This window comes from Canis lupus, chromosome 4 (assembly GCF_048164855.1).
Source record: "Canis lupus baileyi chromosome 4, mCanLup2.hap1, whole genome shotgun sequence".
Taxonomy (NCBI): Eukaryota; Metazoa; Chordata; class Mammalia; order Carnivora; family Canidae; genus Canis; species Canis lupus.
The window spans coordinates 50,521,105-50,528,328 of NC_132841.1; the positions used below are offsets into that span (position 1 = coordinate 50,521,105).

General features: G+C 38.6%; 1 long non-coding RNA gene across 12 annotated transcripts in view; it reads left to right on the forward strand.

The window, feature by feature from the left end:
- Positions 1 to 7,224, forward strand: part of LOC140632354 (uncharacterized) — an 85,690-nt gene that overhangs the window by 31,831 nt on the left and 46,635 nt on the right. The window lies entirely within an intron of this gene.

A 7,224-nucleotide genomic window follows, 5' to 3' on the forward strand; every position in this document is an offset into this window, starting at 1 on the left:
TCACTTTCCATGGTCTCTTGAACTAGTTTATCTCTTGTATAAACTAGGAAACTATGCTATGATTGGTTCCTGCTATATGCACAAGAAAACAGGAAGTCATTCCACAGAAAGGGAGAATGACACAGGCACTTAGCAAGGAAAAGGGATGGAAGGTCCTATAGGTCCATAGAACAGTTTATGCTTAGCAATCCCTGATTCTAGTTACTCCAGTTACCACTTGCTGTGCAGATTAACTCAAAACTTTGGGCCTTAAACAACAATGATTTTAGTATACCTAATAATTTGGGGGTTAGGAACTAGGGCAGAGCTAAGGTGGGTGGGTCTCCTTCTTTATATGCCATTGACTGAAGTTACTTCAGCTGGCAGACGACGGGTCTAAAGTGCCCATGATGGCTCCACTCATATATGTGGTGTCTTGGTGAAGTTGGCAGGAAGTCTGGGCTCAGCTGAAACTGCCAACCTGACCATCCCCAGGTGACCTCTGCAACACAGCAGTCTCAGACTAGTCAGGCTTATTTCAGAGTGGCTCAGAATTCCCCCCCAGAAAGTATCCCAGGAGAGGAAGTGAAAGCTGCAAATCCATTAAGGTCCCTGCTGGAAACTACCACTACATTCTCTTATGCCCCAAATCTATTTGTTAATTCTAAAGCAATTCACTAAGTCCAGTTTAATTTCAAGAGGTGAAGAATTAGACTTGACCTCTCAATGAAAAGAGTAGAAAGGAATTGGCAGCCATCCTTAATCCTGCATGGAACCTGGCAGTACTTGGATTTCTGAATGTTGTGTCCTTCCATAAGAAGTCACCCTTTTGGAGAGGCTACTTTGAACTACTTTTAGCTATTTGTAGTTATCATATGAATGGGTAACTTACAAAAACAACATTTTGTATTTTGTTGGCCCTAGAAATTTCTTCAAATGTAGCACACACACTAAATGAAAAGTAAGGGTTCATGAGTTTAGGCTCTGCTTCAGGAAAGATCCAGGTTCAAAAGCTGACATTACAACTTCCTAGTTTTGTTACCTCAGACAAGTGACTTTCCTTCTCTAAGCTTTAGTTAGCTTCCTTATGTGTGAAGGGGAAAAATTAACAGTGTCTAACTCATTCGATGATGTAAGGAGTCAAGTGAGATCATAAACATAAAACTCTTCGCCCAGTGTCAGGCATGTAGTAAGCACCTAATGATTGTTGGTGTTATTCTTTTTATTAATTGTTGTGTTAGAGATTCAGCTCAAAAAAATATAAAAGAAAGGTTATATACTCAAGGAATATACAACCTAGATGGAAGACATGGTATTTCTATTAATAGAGTAATAACACTACAGCTAGAAAGGATTAAATTAAAATGAGAGAGGGATGCCTGGGTGGCTCAGTAGTGAGCATCTGCCTTCAGCTCAGGGTGTGATCCCGGGGTTCTGGGATTGAGCCCTGCATTAGGCTCCTTTTGGGGAGCCTGATTCTCCCTCTGCCTATGTCTCTGCCTCTCTCTGTGTGTCTCTTATGAATAAATAAATAAAATATTTTTAAAAAAATTAAAATGAGAGAACAGTAGAGACTAAGTTCAAATGGGTTATCAGAGAAGAAAATACTCTAAATTGGGCAATAAGAAAATATTCCGAGGCAAAGGTCAAGACCATCTTTAAAGAATGCACTAAGGTTGGGGAGAGAATTTCAAGCAGGTTGAATAGCAGAAACAAAGATAATTAGGTAAAAATGTGCCCAAGATTTTCAGGAACACTTAGCGGACTAGTGTAGCTCCTAATGCTATAGAAGGCAAGAAGAAAAGAAAGTAGGTAGCTGATAGAGTGAGAGCCTTGAATGCCAAGTTCAGGAATTTATAATTTATACTTAAGACTGAGAAATTCCTTGGCAGTTCTAAAATAGTGTTTAATAACATCATATTAATCTAAATATAGTATAGGTACAGACTTGAGTGAATTGAGAGAAATTCAAAAAAGGAAGACAATTAACTTCATAATATAGATAAGGATGTGGATGCCATATGATGATAGCAGGAAATAGATGAATGGTAGGCATGCTGGAGATGTCACATGGACAACATTGACAGGACTGACAGGTATTGTGACTGATTAGATGTGAGGAAAATGGAGGCATTGATTATGTCAACCTGGTATCAATTCTGAAAAAGACAATAATTACCCTATTGACAAAATGAGCAAAGTCTGAGAAAGGAACTAAATTGGAGAAAGAGAAAAGCTGGAAGGAAAAAGAGAGAAGCCTTGGGTGGAATGACAAAGGAAAAATGAGAAAATAGAAGAGATTAGTAAGGCACATGACATCATCATTGCTTCAACCTTCAAAGGAGAAAACCTGTACTAGAGTCCATGCTTTATTCAACCCAGAAGCAGAGGCATTGACACCCTAGAGTTATAGCTTTTGAAATAATGGATCATGAAGGAGAAAATTTATAATTCCTAACCCCAGAGATCTTCTGTTTTGATTTTCAGAAGTACTTAACAAGATGCTAGGCATTATACTCTCAGGTTAAGGTATGAAATTAAATGTTCTTCTGCCTCCCATTTCCCTACATTTATTCACATACGTGTTGAGATCAGTTGATGTGAAAGGAGTCTGACACATAAATTCTTTCATTGCAGTTATGTGTTCTAGGTCCCCTCAGCATATATATTCTCCCTCTCTCTCTCCCTCTCTCCCTCTCTGTGACAGACAGGTCTATTCTCAGAAGGACCTACTGAATCCTTCATAGACAAGTGCTCCCAGACATGGTGGGGTCTGATGTTCTTTCTTATATCCGTGGGTAGTTCTTCCATACATAAAACTGTCTGTCTGCCTCTGTGTCTCTAAATGTATTTCTTGGCTGGAGGCAAGCAGAAAGCTACTTTACCCACCATCACCTACGGTCCAACTAGATGAGCAAGACAGTCATTCCATAATACACAGAGTATTGTAAAAAACTACCTAGAGTCCCAGTCCCACATGGAATGTGAGGGCCATTGTCCTAAATAACTACTGGTCTCAGAAGTAACCATGAATACTTACTTAATCCAAGGTAAAGAGCTTTCCTAACTTATCTTCCTATCTCCATTTATCTTCTGCACTGCCTTAGTCTATTCAGGCTACTATATCAAAATACCACAGCATGAGTAGCTTAGAAATATATTGTTCACAGTTCAAAAGGCTGAGAAGTCCAAGATCTAGGCACCAGTATAGTCACCTTCAGTGAGGGTCCTCTTCCTGGTTCTTTGCTAGCACTCTCTCTATGTCCTCACGTGGCAAAAGGGGGCAGGAGATGTCTCTGGCTATCTTCTATAAGACACTAATCTCAGTCATGAGGACTCCATTTGCATGACTTAAGAAACTCCAAAGGGCCTCACCTCATAATTGTAGCATCTTGGGGTTAGGATTTCAACATATGAATTTGGGAGGGCACAAATTTTTAGACTATAGAATTTCCTGTAACCTAATTAATCTGAGAAAAGCTGCAGCTGTGCCCTTCTGCTGTGTAAGTAATTTTATAGATAAATGATCTACTTTCTAGGTAATTCCCCAGCATCCATTCCCCTTTTCGGTGGCATTCTTATATTCATGTGGAGGATTCTTCTTCCATTGTATATTGTCTTGACAGAAGAACGTTTTCTAGTATCTCCCTCCAACTATGGTAGCATCATATTTCTTCCATCTGCTATCTAGTTCATTTAGGAGCTGTCAGGAGACCCAAGAGTGTCCAATCAGAAGACCTTTCCCTGGACATTGAATCCTAATCTAGCAACAATAGCAGAGGTAGCAGTGACTATAACCAGTCCTTCCTGACCAAGCTCTTCTGGTGACCAGTCTTAGTTTCCTGCTTCCCTGCTTCCTTTTCTTTCTTTCTTTCTTTTTCTTTCTTTCTTTCTTTTTCTTTCTTTCTTTCTTTCTTTCTTTCTTTCTTTCTTTCTTTCTTCTTCTTTCTTTCTTTCTTTCTTTCTTTCTTTCTTTCTTTCTTTTTCTTTCTTTCCTTTCTTTCTTTCTTTTTCTTCTTTCTTTCTTTTTCTTTTCTTTCTTTCTTTCTTTCTTTCTTTCTTTCTTTCTTTCTTTCTTCTTTTCTTTCTTTCTTTTTTTTTTTTTCAGGATTTCCCTGTTCCTGTTTCCAGTGGGACCAAAGAAGTATCCTCATTTGGAGCCCACCCATCTCATTTTGCATGCCCGAGGTTCCAGAATTCCCTGCTCACATGGCCACAGCCTGCATTCAGTGCTTCCCCACATTTGCACTCATGACGGCAGACCACGCTGCCACCAATGCACATTCTTGGGACCTAAAATTAGTCATAAGATGACTTGTGTAAGGATATGGTAGGATGTGAATATAATTTGATGTAAAGTATCCATATATGCACTGGCAAGGCCCTTCTATGGCCTAAATGGGTAAGAAGAGAAGAATGGGAGGTTCTTTACAGAAGAGCAATCAGGGTCCAGGAGTACTAGGGCACTTTGTGGGCAGAAGTTGCCTGGTTTGAATTGTGTAGGGTGAAGAGAAACCTTGTGGGTTATGAAGTGCTTAGAATGGCAGAAAAGGGGTTTTCAGTGGGCAACCAGCCAAACTGGAGCATAAAGAACTCCCTTACCCCCATTAAAAAGCTCAAAGGAGAAAAACATGGGAGCTTATCTCAGGGATTTCCTGAGCCATCAGAAATGGAGAGTGATAATGAAGCCAGCAAGCCAGGGAAAAATTATTCTCTGTCATCTCTCTCCATCCGTGCCTGGCCTCTGCTGTGTCTGCATATCCCCAGAGCAAATGCGCAGGCCATTCATAGTTACTTGGAAGTAACTGTTGCTTTACACATATTTTTTTTTAAGAAGACCTATTTGTCAAGAGTAAAAGATAGAACATATTTCATGTAATAGTTTGTTAGTTTGATTTATAACTCATAAATATTTAAACATAAAGTATATGGGCCTCCATTTGTACTCTTGCACTGGCACTGACATCTCAAATGTTCTTGATAGCCTACTGCCCTTCTCCAGCTTTATCGTCAGGCTCCTCATCAATTCTATAAGCTCCAGATAGCTTTTCAATAATCTCTTTTTACTTATTGCATCAGGATCAGCTTTTATAGCTTGCATTTGGGAACCTCCCAGACATACCTGGCACTGAAGGTTTGCCTTCATTTGGTCTAATAAACCTTTAAGTCTTATTTCTGTCTTTTGTTACCTAGTGGTTATGGTTTGGAGATGTATTTGTGTTTAAATACAGAAAATATAAAGATGAAAAAAATCACCCAAAATTCAAGTAACATTTTTGCAGGCTCACTCAATATTTCACTTTTAGCAAAACACTATTATAATCACACGATTTTATATTTATCCTTTTCACTTACTGTAATCATTTCCCTATCATTAAATATTCTTCAGGAATGGTATTTTTAATGGCAGATTTCCCTTGTGTGAATATTTCATAACTTATCTAATAATTTCCTGAGTTTTTTTCATTGGTATAAATGATGCTGAGATTCAGATCTTTGGGCACAAATCCCTTTCTGCATTTCTTATTTTTTAAAAATAGATTCCAAAAAGAGGGAATATATGTTTTAAAGATAATTGATACATACTAACAGATTGTCCTCAAGCCAGGTTTTATCAGTTAGTTTGCCTTCAGCCAGCAGACTTTGAGAATGACTAATTTTCATATACCTTTAGCATCCAGCTCTCTTTGTCATCAAATGCTCTCAGGGCCATTACTGGCTGTTCATTCTAACCTCAATGGGGAGCCCCAACAGGAACACACAGACACACACACACACTGCCTGCCATACCTCATTTCACCATCAAGGTACATGTGGTGTCATGATAGGGTTTAAAAACAAAATGGAAAAAATGGAGGAAGTATATTGTGAATAGAACTAAAGGGAGAATGGAATTCTCTCTCCCTCTGTCTCTCTCTCCTCTCTCTCTCTCTCTCTCTCTCACGCGCATGCGCGCGCAGTATTGTTTAATTCTTTTGATTCTGCGAAGTTAGAGACCCAGTTCATCCTTCTATAAGCCTAAAGGACTTTCTCTCAACCTGAAGGGAACTCTTAGGCCAGCCACTGATGTTGGTAAAAGATATGTTCACAGATTGGTTTTAGGTCAGTTCAACAGATGTGTAGAATACAAAGGAGTTGGAACCACAGCCTGAAATGTACTAATAAAGAGTATTTGCCTGAATAAACTTCTGTATGTCTTCCTCTATGAATGAGAGAGATGGAGTGACAGGGTTAGTAGGAACTATGCTCAAAAGATAGACATACTTTTAGTGATTTGGGATCTTGCTATCAGAGACCCAATGTGATTAACTTTTATCTCAGTATTTGCCACAAAGCAAACTAGCCATACGGAGTTTAAGATCTGGTTAATTGATAGCAAATGGAGTGAAATGATGCCTCTTATAAAAATCTCGATAAGAATAAATGGATGCCAACTAAATCAGTTGATACAGCTAGAAGCATCTGGAGGCTGGGTTTGGAATGAACCAAGTGGTTTCCCAGAATGTTTTAGTGTGAGAAAAGTCAGAGATCAAGTATAGGTTGTATTGAAAAAAAGAACAACCTGGGACAATCAAATCTGCCTAATTTAGGTGGTTGGAGATGGGAGAAAATTCAATGAAGTCTGGGGCAAAGTGAGAAGCCAAGGGAAAACACAGCAGAGAGAGTTTTCATGACCATACCATTGGAGTACACATTTTTTATGGAATGTGGACTGCCTAGAGGTGGATTCACTGGACTAATTTAAAAGTACCACTCTGTAGCAGACAAAGCTTTGGATTCCTCTTCATACGAGTAATAGGTCTTAAAATAATGGAGGCATACTACTAAAATCAAGTTGAATAATTATTCAGACAAACAGTATACTTCATACTGTTGCACTCTCCCCACTCACCCAGGTCCCACCTACCACTAAGAATTATTTTTTTTATTTTTTCCACTACGAATTTTACTGCTAAAGACAGATGAGTCAAAGTCCCATTTGTGCATCTTGAGGTATCACCTTCCTCTCTCCCATCCTTTTACCTTGACCTTTTTGTAGCTCTGATGAGGATCCAGATTTACTTCTCATATCTCAAACAAAACAAAACAAAAAACAAAATAACAAAAAAATAGACAACCTGAGGTATGTAAAGTGAAATGCTAGTTTTTGTTTCAGAATATCAGGTAGTTAGAAAAATCTTGAATTGCTGTTTACTGTGACTACCAGAAAGATTATGTATACATAAAGTATTTATATGTCATTTT